Source organism: Parasteatoda tepidariorum, chromosome 4, assembly GCF_043381705.1.
Source record: "Parasteatoda tepidariorum isolate YZ-2023 chromosome 4, CAS_Ptep_4.0, whole genome shotgun sequence".
NCBI classification, from domain to species: domain Eukaryota; kingdom Metazoa; phylum Arthropoda; class Arachnida; order Araneae; family Theridiidae; genus Parasteatoda; species Parasteatoda tepidariorum.
The window spans coordinates 100978374-100998292 of record NC_092207.1 but is presented as its reverse complement, the minus strand read 5'-3'; the positions used below and the strand labels follow the sequence as shown (position 1 = coordinate 100998292).

Below are 19919 nucleotides of genomic sequence, written 5' to 3'. Positions count from 1 at the left end.
TTCGATTTAGTAGGAACAACATATGACGCAATGCTAAACGAATGGAATTTAGTTGTTGTTTATTTAGTTATTGTTATTAGTAGTTGTTGTTATTTGTTTTAGTTGTTGTTGTTTATTTAGTTGTATTTAGTTTCAATAACTTTTCTTTATAATGCAATAAAATCTGGCGAGCAGCTATTTAAACGATCGAACACTTCGTTTGTTTATTTGTGGCTTGAAGTTAGGCTCACAGAAAATGCCGTTCATGGGTTAAATTTAGTAGGAACAACACAACCTGTGACGTAGGCTATATTATACCCAATTACGATTACAATATCGTCTGCCATTTTTTCAATAAATTTAATCTATTAGCTTCATGATTTTTAAGTCAAGATCGTTTTCAGAAATGAAATATAACTTCAAGAAAAGAAAATGTTGGCAAATAATTGCTATAAATTCTTATTTATCAATTCATTTAAATTAAAAATTAACATGTATTGTATTAAAGTAAGGTACGTGAACAATGTATTATTAGTTTTTCTAGAGCAAATCCCTCAATAGAATTCTATCAGAGATTCCAATTTTCTTCGCACTGAAAATACTGAAGAATTTATGAAGGTATGATTTTCACTTTTTAATTTCTGTGCTGCAAATACGAGTATTTTTGTTATGAAATATAAATTAGTTATTTTTTCAGTGGTGTGAATTTTTTTTTTAATTTTGAAATTTGGGATGATTTTTTTTTCTTTCCTACGAGCATTTCCAGAAACTATCATTTTTCATGAACTAAAAATTTATCATATAGTGTTATTTATTTTTCAAATGAATTTTCAACTTCGTTGCTTATTGGTTCAGAGTGGATGTTTCAAGAAAAAGTTCAAAATTTTAAACTTCGTACTTAGTCTACGATGCATTGTATTAAACCAGCAGATCAACAGTAATTATATAGTTTTAACAACCTGCCAGATAATACGATAAACATCCGAAAGCTGTTTTTCCTCCCTCGTAATTATTAGATAAAGACGAAGTGATAAAGACGTTAGACGAAGTTAGATAAAGACGAAGTAATTTCATGTTTTTTTTAAAAAGGAGATTGGGAGAAATCCGTATTTAAGCTTTATTTAGGGAATTTACTGCAATTTTTTGTAGGAAAAAATACTTACTACTCGTTCAACCGCTGTAATCTGTAGATTTATAGAGTAAAACAATTGAGAGAATCAATTAAATCAGCCAATCAATAAATGAGTAACTTAATTAATCAGGGAATTATATATATTAACGCATCATCAGGTCAACGTTTCAATGAGATAGCAAATTACTTCATGAGTGAAACGGCATGTCGAAGAATCACTGATTATTTAATCTTCGAATCACTCATTTATTGATTTATTAAACCACGGAATCATTGATTCTCTGATTATTTGATTATCTCATTCATTGATTCGTTAAATCGCTCATTTTTTTATTCTTTGATCATGGCGAGGTCATACATTTTCTCATTCATTGATTCATTCATTTAACCAATCCTTTGTTTATTGATTCCTCGAATTATATTGATTCGCAGATTTATTAAAACTGCTAATCAGCTCACTTCCGAATTTGTTTACATACTGATTTGCACATTTGTTGTTTCACAGATATGTCGACACCCACTCATTAATCCATTATAGATTTAGTAATGTTTTTATAAACTGATATATTGATTCGTTTTCCCAGATTTAATGTTTTGTCAATACAGTCATTCATTGGATCTTTGACCAGTTTATTCACACGTTCGTAGTTACGCTCATTCATTGATTCGCTCTTTTTTGGATTTATTAATTCATTGATTTTGCGTTTCTTAGATCCTGTTTTTATCGATTTGATAATTGAATGATTTTCTCATTTATTGATTCGCTCTTACTTCATGTCATTTATTTATTTGCATCGATTCGGTTGTGATAATTATGCGAAGTGAAATTTTAACTCGATTCTTTCCTGACCTCCACAGTACAAACAAAAAATAACGTGTGAAATACGGATTTCGATATATACACAAAATATTAAAGCTACTGACATTTTGAAATTTTAATTTATGCACTTCAGTTTCGAACTATTTAATTTTTTTCGAATTTAATCAATCATTTCATTCGATTAATCATCGTTTCCAAAAGTGTTCAGTTAATAATTCCCGGAATATGAACTCAGATGATTTTGTAATTGTCAATCTCAAAACCTCATTCAGCCTGTAAGTAAGCCACCCCTAGAAGGCGGGTTGTTGGTTCTCAACTTCCCTTGCCTATATTTGGAAGACCGTTGAGAGCACAACATTTCGAACCCCATTTCTTCACCCTCCCCACCCCAGCATATCTTTTTTTTTCTTCTTTCTTCTTCTCTCTTAACTTTCATCTCGGATGAAGATTTCATTCCGTTCAAGATTCTTATAATTCATTAAATCACGTCGTTGTTTTGACGGCGCTGCAAATCAACTCCGTCATTTGACGGATTGCAATGTTTATCAGTGGATGGAAGAAATTGGGATCTTGTGTACCATTTCAATACGATTGCTTATTTTTTTCATAAGAAGGAATACTTGAATTTTTATGTTGTATAAAGTGAGTGATTTCCAAAATTTCTTTATTAATGGAAACTTTACATTTAGACGAAATTTGTAAGGAAAAATTTATTATTGTTTTTTATATTTTGCTTTAACAAATTAAATCAACTGTGATACATATATATATATATATATATATATCATTTTTTTAAACAAGTTTCATATTAAGATTATATCTGCACATTGATGTTAATTTCTGACAATTTTGGCTCATTTAGAGAACAAATAGGACATAGAAGGAACTGTAGTCAACGAAAAAAAGTGACATTGATATTGACACACTGCTTATTCTGCATTTAAGAAAATTAATTNATATATTATTTATAACCTACGTTTTTCAAGTGAATTAAAGAAAAGAAAATAGTTTTGTTTTTGTCCGACGAAAAGAGTAGGAATGAGACTAGGGAGGAGAAATTTTTTTTGGTGGGGATAGACATTTGATGATTAGCCTAAACTTTTTTGATTTTCATTTGAATTACTTTTTTCTTTCAAATTTAAATTAAAACTAAATCTTTTAAATAAAATTTTTAACTTATTCCTAATTTTTTTTCCCATTTTATTTCTTTCTTCTTTTTAATTTCTTATCTGTTAGTTTGTAAAAACCCGTCAAAATTTTGATTAGGAAAAAAAATGACTGAACTTTTTACTTGCATTTAGGAAACAATTGTAACTTGTAATTGGCATCGAACATACGGTTGAATAAAGCTATATAGCTAGAGTCAGAAAGTGGTTAAAATTTCGATTGACTATAATTTCTACTTGCCAATAATATTTTGGTATTTTTAAAATAAAGTGTTCAGGAAACCATTAAAACTTGTATTTGAATCAAAGACAGAAAATCAAAATTTGAGCGCTTTTGCTAGTCGAAATTTCTATTGATGATGATTTATTTCTATTCGGTGATAGTATAATAAGAGACTCTGCATGTAGCAGTCCTTAAGGGGTTGAATTTTGCATTGTTATCATTCACAGAGACACCTCTACAATTTGAGTTCTTTAGCTTTTGGAAAATGGTCGGAATTTCGATTTATAATAAATTCGATTTAACGATATGACAATTATTTCTGTTTTTAGTAATGAGAAAACAATTGAAACACATGTTATGTCATACTGCATAGAATTTCATTTAAAATATAAGTGCTTTAGCTAATCTTAAAATATAGGGTTGGAATTTTGATTAACGGTAAATTTCCTTTGGCGATGACATCGTTATAACTTCAACTAGTAACGATTAAGCAAAGACGGTAACTTGTTTTGCCCTCCATCAGAACACTCTAATTAAAATTGGAGTGCTCTAGCTAGTTTTAAAGTGGTTTAAATTTTGATTGGGAACAAAAGGACTATAAATTCTGATTGTGTACGCGAATAAGCCATTGAGACTTGCATTATTATCATAATCAGTGGAAAAATTTAAATTTGAGAATTCTAGCTAGTTAAAAAGAGGACGAAATTTCAGTAGTGATTACTCATCGTTACATGCATACTCGGTTTGAGTTAAAAAAAAAAAATTGTACTTATAATAAATAAATAAAAATGAATTTATTTTGACAAGAATACGTAAGAAAAGTGAAGCAAAAGAAACTGTTAGAAAAAACTATTGACTACTAATAATCACCCTCATTAGATTATAATTTAATGATAAGATTTTAATTGGCTAAGAAGAAACCCTAATTTTAAAAAGCAGGTAAATAACTCGGTTCATAAAAAGACAAAATTTTTGCTGAATAAACATTCCTTTCATTCTGACAGATTCTTCGGATTTTCAAAATGTATTGTGATTAGGAAATTGCAATTTAATGAAGTCAAGAGAACGGTCGAAAAATTGAGGTCCTTAATATTAATTTTATGTTTTCAATATATTTTTGAAATTATTTGTGTGGTTTCTTGCATACCATTATAAAACTTGGTTAGAGATTAATTCAGGCAAATAAATTTTTTTTATCTATATTTTATTTAATAATTAGTTAAAATTTGTTCTATGTTAACATATGTTAAAATTTGTTCTATGTTTATGTTAAACACCTTATTTATGTATGTGAAAATCTCGAACTCGAAAAAAATCAATTAAATATCTTCTAGTTGTAACAATGAAATAAAATTGTGAACAAAATGTGATTTCAAGTTGAATTGTTTGAAAATACATTTTTTTTTCCTTCAGATTTCATCCTTATTTGCATTCCAAATTAAATTTTCTCTTTCAATCTGTATCAGCTTAAGAGTAAAATGTACTGCATCAGTTTGAAGATGCTACTCGTAGAAAACATCTATTTCCTGAAAACTATAGGTCTTTGCAATAAAGCTTTGTGAAATAAATTTTTTAAGTGTCCCTCGTAAAGATAAAAATATAGCTACATTTCAATCTTTGAGACCCGACATTCAACAGGATAAATACTAAATTGCCACACAATAGAAAAACGCTAAGAATCTTTCTTTTACTAAAAAAAGAGACAACTCATATATTTATGTTCCATTCCTAGTTTATGATCCATTTTATAGATTGGCACTTGTTGAAACTGAAAATATTATTTACTCAATCACAATCTTTTTAGCAGGGCAATTTTTTAAAATTAATTTATAAAGTGTCCCTCGTAACATTAAAAATGTAACAAAAGTTTCCTCTATGGAGCTCAGACAGAGAGAAACATAATTGACTCTTATAAAGAATTCTTTGTTTCAAGTTACTAAGCAAGATTGATTTAGCGAGCATGATCTATTAATTTTTAAGGTATCCCACGTAATACTAAAAGTTAATACATGTTTGCTAAAAAATAAGCATGGTTAAAAAATTCACATGATAATTAAAAAACACATGAACAATTAGCAAGGATACTCATAAATAACACAATAATGACATGAACTGTTACTAAAATAATAAATACACATGAATAATTAATAAAATAATAAAAACATATGAACAATTAATAAAATAATAAATGCGCATGAATAAGTAAAAAAAAATTTTTTTTTTATGGCTATTCATTGGAAAAGTATAACTCGAACTCAAAGCGTATGATACCATTTTAAAGATTGACATTATTAATAAATTAATACCTGAAATTTATTAATGAACTAATTAATAAATTTCAGGAAAAATATTTTTTTCCTGGAAGCAGGCAAACATGCAAAATTAATGTTTAAAGTTTCTCTTGTAACATACAAAATGGATATAAATTTAAAAAAGAAACGAATCTAAACAATTTTTGCACATAAAATTACTTTGAAGCTGTAATTTTAAAAGTTTGAAAAATTTTAAATTATTTCTAGCAGAAAATAGGAATGCATAGATCCCATACTTTAACGTAAAAGAGAAAAAAAATCCTTTGCGTGTTTTTTCAAAGTATGTAAAAAGTGGAGTATTACGATTATTTTGACATGAAAAAAAAATTAATTATTGAAAAAAAGATTAAAAGAAAGACGTTTTTTTATTGGATGGAACGTCCTTCCGTTTTTTCTTCCTCGTTGAAAGGAATGTAAGTGACCATCACTTGCGCCTATTAGAGCCACGAGTTATAGCGTCTATAATCAATAAAAAAAAGCACATGAATAATAAGCGATTTGCTTTATTTGAATTGAATTTTACTATAAATTAAGGACGAAGAACACAGAGGTAAGCTAAGCCAAATATTACTTTTTGCCTGTCTACCACAATTGTTTTAATATTTAATAACCTATATTTTAATTTTCCTGAATTTATAAGTAAACAAAATTTAAAACTTAAACAAATTTCATTTAAATTTAACTTGAATATATATATATATATATAAACAATTATTTATTTCAATAATAAATTTAAGTGTTTGATGCTTCTAACAATTGAGTTAAATCAGTTCTAATTTATAGTCTTCCACGAAATGTACGAAATTATTTCTTTAATTTTAAAGAAATAAATCAGTTTCTTTTAGGACTTTTAATTATACTTTTTGCTACAGCTTTAACTTTATTTGTTTTTCTGAAATAAGAGTAGCATACGTTGAAAAAATAAGGGTGGAAATTGCCAAAAATGGCAATTACGAAATTATAACCACTGAAAAAATAACTTTAGGTATAATAATTTTAAAAAGGTGGAAAGGTCTAAATTATCGCGTAGATTTTATTATCCGGGTTTTGACTAAATAGGAAAATGCAATTTGATATACAATTAACACAACAGATTTTGAAATAAAACTTTCTGCGAGGTGTATGAGCGCTTATAGAATAAATTTGCTGCAAAGATGTTTTTGAGACACCAGGCACTCAGTGAACTAAAACGTACCAAATACGTTCTATAACTTAAAGATTTAAATATGAGTTTGAATAATTTACCTCGATGATTTAATGGGCATTTAATCATTTTTAGTGCCTTCAATTATGTGTATTGATAAAGGAATCATCCATAAATTTAAATTTTAATGGATTTTACTACTAAATCCTCTGAAAAAGAATCTTAGGATTTTGAAACTATTCAAAATATCCGATAGACAAGATGTTTTTCGAAATACATGACTGTGATTCAAAGTTGTCTTTAAATTTCCAAATCATTATGATTCCTTTTACGAAATTTTTGTTTGAAATGTATTCAGACTCTTGTAGTTCATGCTAATATGAGTCACAGCTGCTGGAGTAGTTAACACTTTCCACTTATGTTCGCCCCTCCAAATACTACAAAAGTATTTTGATTGAAAAAGCTTCTACACTAAGAAAAGTTACTAAATAATGATTATTTTTTATAAGATTTATTCATTCTTTGTCAGATGTATTTCATTCTTTTTAACAACAACTCAAGAATTAAGATCCAATAACACTTACATCCTAATACATTTAGTGTCTCAATATTTTCATTAAAACTCAAGAGATCTTTTTCAAGCTTCTAACTGCTTTTAGGTAGTGTGGGTACATTTGCATACCTGATATCAACGATTTCGATGCTTAGAAAATTTTTATTTACTATTTTAAAATAAGTAATTTTTTCTTTCTTGCTTCAAGTAAAATATTTTATATTAGTTTTTTTCCTTCTCTTATTAGCATGCGATAGTATATTTTTAATTAAACTCAAATGAGTTATTTTTACTTCCAGGGTTTTATAAAATTAATTAAAAAAAAACATTCTAACACCGAGGTCATAATTTTTTGGCCCTGTAATTTACTTATTTTTATTAATACATATTCTTTTAATTTTTCTAATTCACCAAAAAGCACCAATAAGGTTATGATTTCGGCGAGAATTATAGATAGAGAGGTGTGCCAACATACTAAAGATAGACATTTAAATAGATGAATATTTATAATGGGCCGAGCCTCAAGAGTACTGGTCACATCTTGTCTGCGAGCTTATATAAAAATGCTAGTTTTTAAGAAAAAGGATTCAACTCAAAGTGCGTGTTTCAAAAATACAAATGTCGTTAGAATAAAAAGTAACTTTATTAACATCCACAACTGCCCCTATTTTATTTTTAATTTAATGCATGCATAAAATATAAAATTAAGAATCGTTATTAATTTTCTTGCTGTATATGTCATCCCAGTTTCTGAATCGTGCACATTCCCCGAAAAGGGGAAATGAACAATAGGGTGATCACTGACTCGGGAGTATGCCATCCCTACTGCTTACCTTAAATTCTTGGTAGATCCATAACATTACCCAATATTATAGATAATAATAATTGTTGTACGATTAGACTTATGACGACTACCGCTTCTGCAATTCTCTCGTCATCATCTGCTCACTGTTATATTCCAATCGCCCAAGAGCGTAATCATAGATCAATGATCAGTTGTCCACCTCGTATCAAATCTCAGTCCAAGTCCAAGAATGATATTTAGTTTAATTAGACACAATTGAGTGTGGAAAAAAAGAGGTGATTTCCGGTATGTATGGATACGGCTCGCCAGTTCGAAAGCGAAATATCTGTATTTATTTGTATCAACCTTATAAATTTTTCAACGTTTGATGAGTTTTAAACAAATTTATGCATGGGAGTATTGTGATGTAACTACTTCTACGATTTTTAAACTTCAAATCACTAGTATATATGAGACATGTTAACTCGATTCTATCTTGAGGTACCTTTTGATAGATGAAGGTTGTGGTATTGTCGACCACTCCTTTCCCTACTTTGGTGACCTACGGACGTAATCTGATTTGCCGCTTACTTCGATGTATGGTTCATATGGAGCAGTTAACTTGCTATTTGTGACTGCGTCATCCTCCTCCTAGAGCTGTTGCTTCTCAGTCTCATTCACACACAACGCGATCCTGCACACACTTGATTGCTAATGAAAGAGACCATATATACAACAGTGAGCATAATACATATCTAACGACAAACGCTCGAAACTCAGTGAAAGTTTTTCATTCTTTGAAAATGAGCCAAAAGCCAAGAAAACAGCCCTTTCCAGTGCTTTTTCTCCCAACGGCAGATACCACTTTAAAAGAAAAACGCACGGTACAAGATGACAGACTTGAATGATTTAATTTTAAATTAGGCAAAAAGTGTCGATAATCCTAACAAGCAACTTGAAGATAAAAAAAAAAGAACAGTTAGAGGAAAAAAATGTAAATTCAATATGAGAGCTCATTTGCAAGCTGATCTAAAGCATCAAAATAAACTAATAAATCAACAGTAAAGTGAAGTTTGCAAAACAAGCTTAGAAATTCCTCAGAATCTAACGAGTGGTCAAGCGCAAGCCTCAAACTCGAAACAGAGAAAGAACAAGGATAAAGAAAATGAAGGTAACAATAATGAAATAAATAAAGGTATAAATACCAATCCTAGCATTGAACATCAGAATTCAGTAACGAAAAAGTGAAGTAGCGAAAAAGAGAAAGACTTCAAAAATAAAGTTGACATATCTGTTGTAGGAAATGAAGAATTTGATAAAAAACTCATGAGATTCATTTGGCGATTACAAAGAAAAAATTAAAAACTTCTCATTATTGATTAACAATGCTGGTGAAAATAAGAGTACTAACTATAATTTTCTACATCAGCCATTAAAGGAAGAAAAAATACTGCAAATTATAATAAAAAATAACAGATTTCCATGGAAGTACATTAAAGAGATATATAAAAAAAAGATTGTGATTCCAAGGTTGTTGGCGATCGAATGAATTGGAAAGCTTACTGCTAAGATGGTCATAGAGAAGTAACAAAACTTTTAACTGAAAACGAAATAGAATACCACGCATACTTCCTGCCTGGTGAACGAAATTTAAAAGTTGTCTTAAGTAAAATTCCATCTGATACAGAATTAATGGGATAGACACGGTTTTGATTAAAGAGAATTTTAATCCCATGAACACCAAACAAATGATGATATTCAGAAATGGACAAAAGAAAAAATGCCGGCTCTGCAGGAAACTTAGAACAGCAAAAAGATTTATGAATTTGAATATTTGATGCACCTTCGCATCAAAATTGAACATTATAGAGGTCACCAAAGAATAATACAATGTTTCCAATGCCCAAAGCTTCAATCATGTTCAAAGATCCTGTCATCATGTGTGCATGAAAGGTGTTTACGATCACTGGACATACGAGTGTGAAAAACCGAGCCAACGAAATGTGCAAATTGAGGAGGAGCATATCCTTCCATTTTCAAAGGATGTGAGAAATTTCTTAAAAAAGATGATAAGTTCAAAAATAGGAATTCAAACAGTTCACAGATCACCAAATGTAAGTTTTTTGTTGATGCACTTAAAACAAACACATTTAGTTAAGTAAATACTCTAATGACAGCATTACTATCATTGAGGATGCAGAAGAAAGTTTTTAATGAACTTAGAGAACTTGTTAACTTTGAAAAAAAAATAGTAACTTTCTCTTCGAAATATTGAAAACCTTCACTGGTACAAATCTGATAAAAAATGGAGACAATAATACATAACAAGAGCAATAGAAAAAAAAACGAATTCAAATAATTAATTGGAATGCAAACGGCTTACTCAATAAATAATTAAAATTTAAAAATTTATTGCTGAACAAAACCCGAATATCATAATGGTCACATTTTTGAACACATTTTTGAACAAGAAGCACATTTTTGAACCGAAACATCGAAATCAAAATTCCAAACTATAATATCTATTGATGTGATTGTAATTACGGAGACGGAGGAATTGCAATTCTTGCAACAACAAAAAAATTTAAATANGCCTTTATGATGGTTGAGCAAATCTCCACTAGTTTTAAAACTTGCCAGTTATAAAACTTCAAATCACCGACATTTGCAATTCACTAAGACAAAACCTCATTCAAAATGATATTACAAATCTATTTCCTGCTGATCTTAAAAAAGTTGTTATTGGGGATTTTAATTTGAAACATACTTAAGGGGGGGGGGGCTGTTTTTATACGAACAAAAATGATAAAGTTCTAAAACACAAAATAGAACATTTATCCTCCAATGTCCCTTCTGGACCAACTCGGAAAATCAAAAGCCTGACATTATTGACATCCCAATAGCTGTATGGGTACTTAATGAACTGTTTTCTGATCATCATTCAGTATTATTCGCACTCTGCCCCTACTTGGCATAGGAAAAGAGGAAAATTCCAAAAACAGATAGGCGATTATGCCATGATATCTTCGAAAGAGATGGACAAATTAATACCTTCGATAAACTTAGCCACCTAACCTTAATTGATAACTGCATTTCAAATTTTCAGTCTAAAATGATGGACGCTTGAAATAAAGCAACAACCACTTTTGATTTCATTCAAAATTATCTCAGAATTTCAACAAACATCAAAAATTAAATCCTTCACAGAAACAAATCTAGAAAGAACTATCAAAAGACTGGCAACATGAAATACCAAACTGAAGTAAAACAACTCAATAAACTAATAGAATTTAAAAAAAATTTAAGGTATGTAAACCTCAAGTTAGTAAACCAATAATTGGAAAAAAATGATTTTGTTTACACAGACAATAAAACGGCAGAAATATTTGCAGATTCCATGGAGGAACACTTTTCGCCAAATACAGAATTTGATCAAGACAATGAAAAAAGGGTTAACGAAACTCGTAGCAATTTTCTTCAAAATCATAAAATGCCTGAGGAAATAGAACCTACAAATGCCGCTGAAATAAAAATCTTGATTAAGAATCTGAAAACACACAAGGCGCCCAGTGCAGATGGAATCAACAACTCAAAACCTATCTGAATGTTACTTAAACATCCTATCGCATATTTTTAATTCCTGCTTGAAACTTAACTATTACCCCCCTTCAGTATGGAAGTCAGCCATAGTTATACTATTTCTCAAACCTTATAAAAAACCAATAAAACCGGATAGTTATAGACCGATCAGTGTACTTTGTTCCATCCGAAAGTTATTTGAATAAATTATTTATGTGAGAATTAAACCAAACCTAACATTTATTACCTCACGGACAATATGACTTTAGATCAGAATTAGATACTACAAAGCAACTTATCAGAATATTAGATTTCATTGCCAGAGGCATACATCTAAAAGAAACAACAGCATCGCCAAAGGTTTTGATCGTGTCAGGCATGAAGGACTTTTTTTAAAAACTTATCCCACTTAACTTCCTCATAGGAATCATCAAAATTATAATAGACTTCTTCGTAACAGAAACTTCAGTACCAAAGTTAATGAAGTCAAATATTCTCCCCGAAAAATTCTTGTCAAGAAAGCATTCTCGCACCTATACTCTACATTTTGTTCATTTATAATTTTCCGGTAGACTGAGATGATATCAACGGTGGTGGCTCAAGGAATAGAGCCTTCCAATGAGGTTCGAATCCCACAGATGACTCGTGGATACGAATTCCGCATCGAGCTCGCACCGCCCAGAGTGCTGACGTAAAATATTCTCAGTACACCCCTTGTCATCAGACTAACCGAGAGAGGTTTCTTTTTGGTTTTCCTCCATGTAACGCAAATCCGGGCTATCTAAAAGTCCTCCGCGAAGGCAAATTTCGCCCCTATACTTGATCCAGGAGTTCCCTTGTTTTCTGGATTGGTTACAACCAATCCAGAAAATAACCAAGGCTACGGAGTTGAGCATGGGTAGTCGTAAACTCAAAATTAGGTCGGTTGTTCATCGACTGTTATAAAATAGCTTCACTGCCTTTTATACCGATGATAATGGTATAGTTGTCAAATCCAAAAACCCAAACTTGACGATTTTTAAAACGCAGGACAAAGTTTTTGAAAACTGGCTTTCCTCTGAATAATAAATATGAATGCCCAAAAATCCAATATGCTCATCATAAGGAAAAAACTAGAAAATAAAAAAATCTAAAACTTTTCAACTGTGTTCAATGATCGTATTTCAATAGTGCTTGGTCTGGTACTCAATTCAAATTTCATGTAGAATGACCATGTTAAGGAGACAGCTGCAATAAATAAATTTCAAGCTCTCATTATGTCCAAAGCAAAATTAAATGGTGCAATATTTCAAAAATGCAAATAAAGAAACTTTCTGAGAAAAATAACTAAAGCAAGATGGTTCATACGAAACAAAGACCTCCATAAAGATTCGCCAAGCACATCAGAATCTTTTTGACAAAGCTCTAAAATTCCATACAGCAAACTTTAAATATATTTTTCAGTACCAGAACCTAGAAGAATACATCATACTGATTGCGGCACACTTTCTCAGTGATATTATTAAAATTCATCCCTTATTATCTACATCCAGCTTTAAAGACTAAGCAAGAGGAACAATGACTCTACCTCACTCACTGTTATGGACACGATGAATGGGAAATTCATTATTAACTATGCAAATAAATCAAGCAAGACTAGTTTTGTAGATGGCAAATTATTATATGAGATAAAACATTCATCAAATCATAAAAAATTAATGCAAATTTATTTTTACCCGGAGTTTTTCTCAAATCTTATACTAGTCACAAAATGTATGTTTCTAACTTTTGATAGATTTATGTTTTGTTCTTATAGCTTTATGCTTTTAACTTTTGACTAAAGTTTTTTTTAAAAGAAATTTTGGTAGCAAACGTATAAAAAATTCAAAGATATTATATTTCATAATCAAGCTGTTATAGTTCAGAAAAAATTAAAAAAAATTTTTTTACTCAATAATAATTTTCTTATTTTTTAAAATTTCCTTTGTAAGAAGATATAATGTCAGGGTTTGCAGTTTTACAAAATTATCAATTTGTTTATCACAACTCTTTATATTGGAGTGAGAACAAAAGAGCTTTTCATTGAGCTAAGTGAATATTCTGTTAGTTACCATTATATATTTAAAAGGTCAAAGTTAAATAAGGTTTTAAACCTAATCATGCTAGATTTTTAATTCATTACAGAAGGTTAGATTTGAACATTATATTCATTCTCTTAAATACATGCTCATAATAAAGATATTATATTACCACTCGTTAATTTTTATTAAAAACAAACTGTCTTATAAATGCAACGCTTGACCCAAACTTACTGATTATAATTTCACGTATATGTGAGTCTTTAATCACCGCATTTTAGTTATTTATTAAAAGCATAATTAAACATGTTATTTTTACCGAGTTAAGATGCTATGAAAAGAAATTATATACCGAACTAAATTTTCTGTTATGCGACTGAATGAAAAGTTTCTTTAAACCTTTCTAAGACCGCGGTAAGTATACTTACCATCCATTTTCAGCCACTTTTAATTTGTTTGCCATTTGTTATTAACTTCGTTTAAATTAAATTGGTGAAAATTTATATTTTTTATGGAATGTATAAAAAATTATTCTCAATAAATTCCTTTTGCAATTTGCAGGATGTATAAAAATTTTTTTTGAAATGATAAGAAATAAAAGTCATTAAGTTTCTTATTTTTTTACAATACCTAATGGGTGGTGGTAAACATGAAAAAGGTTCTAAAATTCAAATAAATGTTATCAAATAAGCTAAAGGATTTTTTTTCAATCTAAATAAAAAAAAAACATTTTAATACACCCGTACTAGAAATAAATGAATCGTTTAAAGGTTAACCAATGCAAAGTAAATGTTATATCAGACAAATAAAACTTGTATAATCAGAATTATCGTGATCCGATTTTCCCTCTCATTTGACCTCGTGTGAAATGAAAAGTTGTCACGCAGAATGTAGGTCATTCAGTTGAACTCGAAAAAGAGAAAGCCATACATGGGCTTTAATGAAAATGTCAAGATTATTATGAAGTAAGGATAAAAAGAACTGAGAATACTAGATTTTTCATTCTTGCCTTTTGTTTAACTATAAGATAATTCTATCTCTTTTTAGCTTAATAAGTCTTCTACTTTGAAATCATATTATGTTGTGGATTTTATGGATAATGCTCTTTCTTAATAAATAAATATAATTTCATAGAATTAGATTGAAATTAAATGAAAGGTGACTGTAATTAAAAGAATTAACATTAAAGTTTCAATTCTTACTCATATTAACTGTTCTAAAAATATAACTTATAAAATCTTTTTTAAAAAATACAATATTTGACAGGAAAGTGGGCAAATTTTGCCCTTTTCTTAATGTTTGAAAACAGCAAATAAATAAAAATAAATAATCTATTTTGCTTGAATTTGTGACTCCATCAATGTCAAGTTTTTACTTTCTGTGAAACAATTTCTACTGAAGCAATTATTTTCAAGTCTTGTTCAATGAAAATGACCCGTTAAGATCATTTTTTTAAGTGATACGTAGTTAGATATTATTTAGTTCATTGTTGCAGTACAGACGTTAGCCGTGGCATTCATTTAGATTAAAGATGAGAATTTTTTTTAAATTTACTTATACTTTTATTATTTTTATTATGCAGAAAAGCTATTATATCTTTCTATTTACTGTTCGCTAGAAATAACCGTTTTTTGAACTGTCTTTTCGAATATCGCTTGCAAAAAACCTTTAGCGCATCTTATTGCCTAAAATATGCTTTTAAAAATCACGGTGAGTGAAACCGACAGTAGATTAATATGTAAACTATTATTTTGAATATTTATGCATACCAGTTGCCCAATTAGTTTTTATTAGGGATTTGGTAAAGCTCTTTTCATTCCATTCTAGTTAACCAGAAAGTACCAATTTAAAGTTAAATCAAGATGGGTGCTCCTGAGACGCTTAGATTAATTTTTAATATTGATGATACAGAGCTCGTAGTGGCCTTTAAAAATTTTAAAAGCGTTAGCAAAAGTTCGAAAATAAAATGTATTTTTATAAATTCGTGTCCACCACTACGGTTAAATTTTACAAATAAACGTATATAGAAACAAAGTCGCAGTTTTTGTATTTTTAAAATTAAATTGGAATTTAATAAAAATAAGATATTTAACTTTTTTTAAAGTATTATCACCACTGTTTAATTTTTTCAAGGACAGTTCGTGCCCTGGATACACTACCTTTCTCAAATTTTTGCCCATATGAATAAAATATATAACTGATGTCATAAAACTGTTTTTCAATTAGACTTAAATAGAGTGCAAAAAAAAAGTTTAAAAATTGAACATTTTGAAGTGATTTTTTTATATTATTAAAACGTTAATTAAGTTAATTTCTTTATTGTAATTCCGATGTGTCGTGATTTACACTGAAGAGCCAAAGAAACTGGTATACCTGCCTAATATCTTGTAAGGCCCCCGCGAGTACGCAGAAGTGTCGCAACACGACGTGGCATGGATTCGATCAATGTGTGAAGTAGTGCTGAAGATAATTGACACCGTGAATCCTGCAGGGCTGTCCATGAACCAGTGGGAGTAAGAGGGGGTGGGGATATGTTCTGAACATCACGTTGCAAGGCATCCCAAATATGTTCAATAATGTTCTTTTCGTCGTGTTTTGGTGGCCAGCGGAAGTGTCTAAATNAAAAACCTGCTATACCTGCCTAATAGCGTGTAGGGTACCCGCGAGTACGCAGAAGCGCGGCAACACGACGTGGCATGGATTCGATCAATGTGTGAAGTGGTGCTGAAGATAATTGACACCGTGAATCCTGCACGGCTGTCCATAAACCAGTGGGAGTAAGAGGGGGTGGGGATATGTTCTGAACATCACGTTGCAAGGCATCCCAAATATGTTCAATAATGTTCTTTTCCGGGGATTTTGGTGGCCAGCGGAAGTGTCTAAATTCAGAAGAGTGCTCTTGGATCCGCTCTCAGATATGAACATTATTGAGCATATTTGGGATGCCTTGCTACGTGATGTTCAGAACAATGCGGGGGCCTTACAAGATATTAGGCAGGTATATCAGTTTCTTTGGCTCTTCAGTGTATCCTCGTCAGTTTTAAAAGTAAATCAAACTAATATTATGGAAATGTCCTACATTTACTTTCAAACAATAAATTGGAGGGAAATATCGTGTTTCTATTATTTATAGAATCACTATTATTATATAATCACTTCTTTAGCTGAGCTATTATTTATATAATCACTTCTTTAAAACTGAGCTTGCACTATTATATGGATTGCATATTAACCCAATGTGTAAAAAAAGTCAATATATTTATTCTAAAACTTGTTTAAAGTAATAAAAAATTTACATCACATTTTTTAGTTTTTATAAAATAACAGCTATTTCAATGTTGTACGCATCTGTATACGAACGGAAATATTTTACTTTTTATTCACGTTTCTTCTGTTTTAATTTTATCTACAGAATAGCTCTTGTGCAAGGCTACTAAACACATATTCTTTCTAAGAAATCGGATAAAATGTCTCCCGTTAGCAGAATGCTTAGCTAACCGCCGTACTAACATTTTGTAGCAATAATAAAAGCGCCTTAGTGGAAAAAGTTGTAACAGCTTAGTGATTGAATTTAGTAAATATTTTTATTCATTTAGTTATTAATTTTGCTTAGCAATGTAACAAAGGCAAGATTTCAGAACCAAATATAGATTTTAGCATTGTCAAAATATTTGACTGTATATATAAATGCCTTGCCTAACCAAAATGACTTTTAACATTGAAATAATTGAGTTGCCAGTCTTTCTCACTTTGAAATGGAAGCCTGTTCCAAAAATAGAACATTGTTGTTTAAACGGTTAAACTAAATTGGTAGGTTTGGGAGTATAGATTATAGAATGAATACTGATTTTCAGCGAGAATCATCTTTCATTTCCTTTGTAAATATTCATAACTTTCCCATCACTTTTTAGAAGATAAATACAGTTCTGAGCTTATGATTGAATTTTAAGATTATTAAGTCCAATGGACTTCACTCTCCAAAAAGATAAAAATTGGTAACTCAATTATTTAATTTATTAAATTTTAGCTCGGAGATATAGTACAACATCCGCTCTCCTATCCCTCTACGTTCATAAAATATTTAGTTCGATATTTTCAAAAAGTTATACCACCATTATTCCATGATCAATATTTATCTTGGAACTCAGTTTACTTTTGAAAATAAGTAAATCATTCATACATCAAAAAGCTCATTTTTTTTTTAATAGAATACGAAGAAACGCACGAGTCTTCATTCAACACATCATTCTTCATTTACCTGAAATTTATATTTAATTTCAATTCAACACGAATTCTCTCGATCTGCCTCATAAATTTCAATGTTCAAATAAATAGCTTCTTCCTGAGTTGGAGTCACCACAGTCAAGTGTGGGAGTATGTGTATAGAAAAGATGGGGAAAAAGAGGGAGAATAGCCAGGTTTTTATGTCTAAAATTAGCTGCCGTCTCTTGCAAGGGAATGAAAATAATTTGGTTGACTCATTCACGTTTGCCTCTGCATGAGATTGCCACACTCTTTCTCAAACCTAAAAATTAACTTGTGTGTCCGGCAATCACTCTATAGGTAAGATGCATATTTTGATGATTTGCAATTATGATCTAAAGTTTATAACACTTAGTATCACGATGCCAAATTGATGTATGTTGCGAGGATTTTTAAAAAAAATTCTTTTATCTATTGCCGTTGTGTTAGTTTCCCCCCCTCTCTTTCCAGTTGTTTGTAAATATGTGTTTAACACATCTACTGAATTTCGTTTTTATTGTAGGAGTGAAATAGGATCATTAAAATATGTTTAGTTGTTTATTATTCACATTTCTATCAGTTTTGCTTACAATTGTCTGTTAAAGTATAATATACTTGTTATGTGTTTACCTCTCCATCTTTGTTGTATAGTTTATGAACTGATTAAAATTAACAATGAAGTATTTCCCTTTTTCGAAAGTTGAAATGTATTAGTGTGTCCATTCAATTCAATTCTGTCTTTTCTGTGTCAGATTTTGTACCAACTGACATACGTAAATGTATATTGCATTTTAACATTTTTAATTCCGACTTTAATTTCGACCTTGTCATATATAGAAGAGAAAAAAAACTATATGATTTTCAGTGCTATAAATTTAACTTATCTATGTATAGAAAGTATGTTCGCGTAAGTCCTATTTTAAAGTTTAAAAATAAAAGCATTGATTCTAAAGAAAGGGTAACGTTAGTCTTTACGCGCGCTATGTTAATAAATACCTCTCTGTTATATCCATCATTCTCACAACCTATAAATGTTACTTAAAGACTATGAATTATAGTTACTTTTAACCCTTTGACTCAGATGGGATACCTTTTATACATTTTTCTGCCTCTCTAATGACAAGTAAAAACATACTTTTTTTATTATACTTTAAAACATACTTTTTTTAAACGTATTTTTTATTATAAAAAACAATCTAATAAATATTTTTAAAAAATCTGTTAGATTATCGGAATTATATTTATACTAAAATATAGAATCCAAAAAAAAAGTAGTTAGAGAAAAAAAAACGTCATTCACTTTTAAAAAATTTATCAATAGCTGATTTTTTATGTTAAAGAAATTTCAATACTAAATAACAGTTTCCTTAGATCCCTAATCACAGCAAAAAAGTGGACATTTTAAAAGTTATTGCTTGGATGTGTTTGGAAGAGTTTGCTTTTAACACAGGAAAAGACATCGGTGTTTCATGCTTTATTTAATAACCATAAATTAAAGTCTAAATGTAATATTTTTCACTTATTTTGGCCTAAACTTTGGACTAACAAAATAAGTAAAAGAATATGAACAATATGTTTAATAAAAATTCTGCTTCAAAGGATTAAAAATTTCTATTTTACTTTATAACTTATTTTAGTTTTTAGTGGGTGACGATCAATTTGCTCCACACTCTGTCCTAAAAATATAGGCATAAACTAAAATCTTTGCAAGGATGCCTTATTTTCTATCAAACACTTAATTTTATTGTCAATTTTATGAGAAGTTTGAAAAAATCAAGAATATTAATAAAAAAACCCGCAGAAGTATTTCATTTTATGAAATTTTAAAATAATAGATATGACCTGTCCCATCAATCCCAGACAATGGAGAATATTTATCAAAAAACATTTTGAGACATTTCTTTCACTTAAAATGAGTGATTAGCAAG

General features: G+C 29.7%; 1 protein-coding gene across 2 annotated transcripts in view; it reads left to right on the top strand.

Moving 5' to 3' along the window:
- The first annotated feature begins 2383 nt into the window (after positions 1-2383).
- LOC107438849 (filamin-A) overlaps positions 2384-19919 on the top strand; it is a 116952-nt gene continuing 99416 nt past the window's right edge. Inside the window, exon 1 of one of the 2 annotated variants that reach the window (XM_071180270.1) lies at positions 2384-2573. The gene's annotated coding sequence lies outside the window, so the exon portion shown is untranslated. Of the gene's footprint in view, positions 2574-18180; positions 18313-19919 lie in introns of those variants that run through there. The other variant, XM_016051240.3, reaches the window with a different exon arrangement.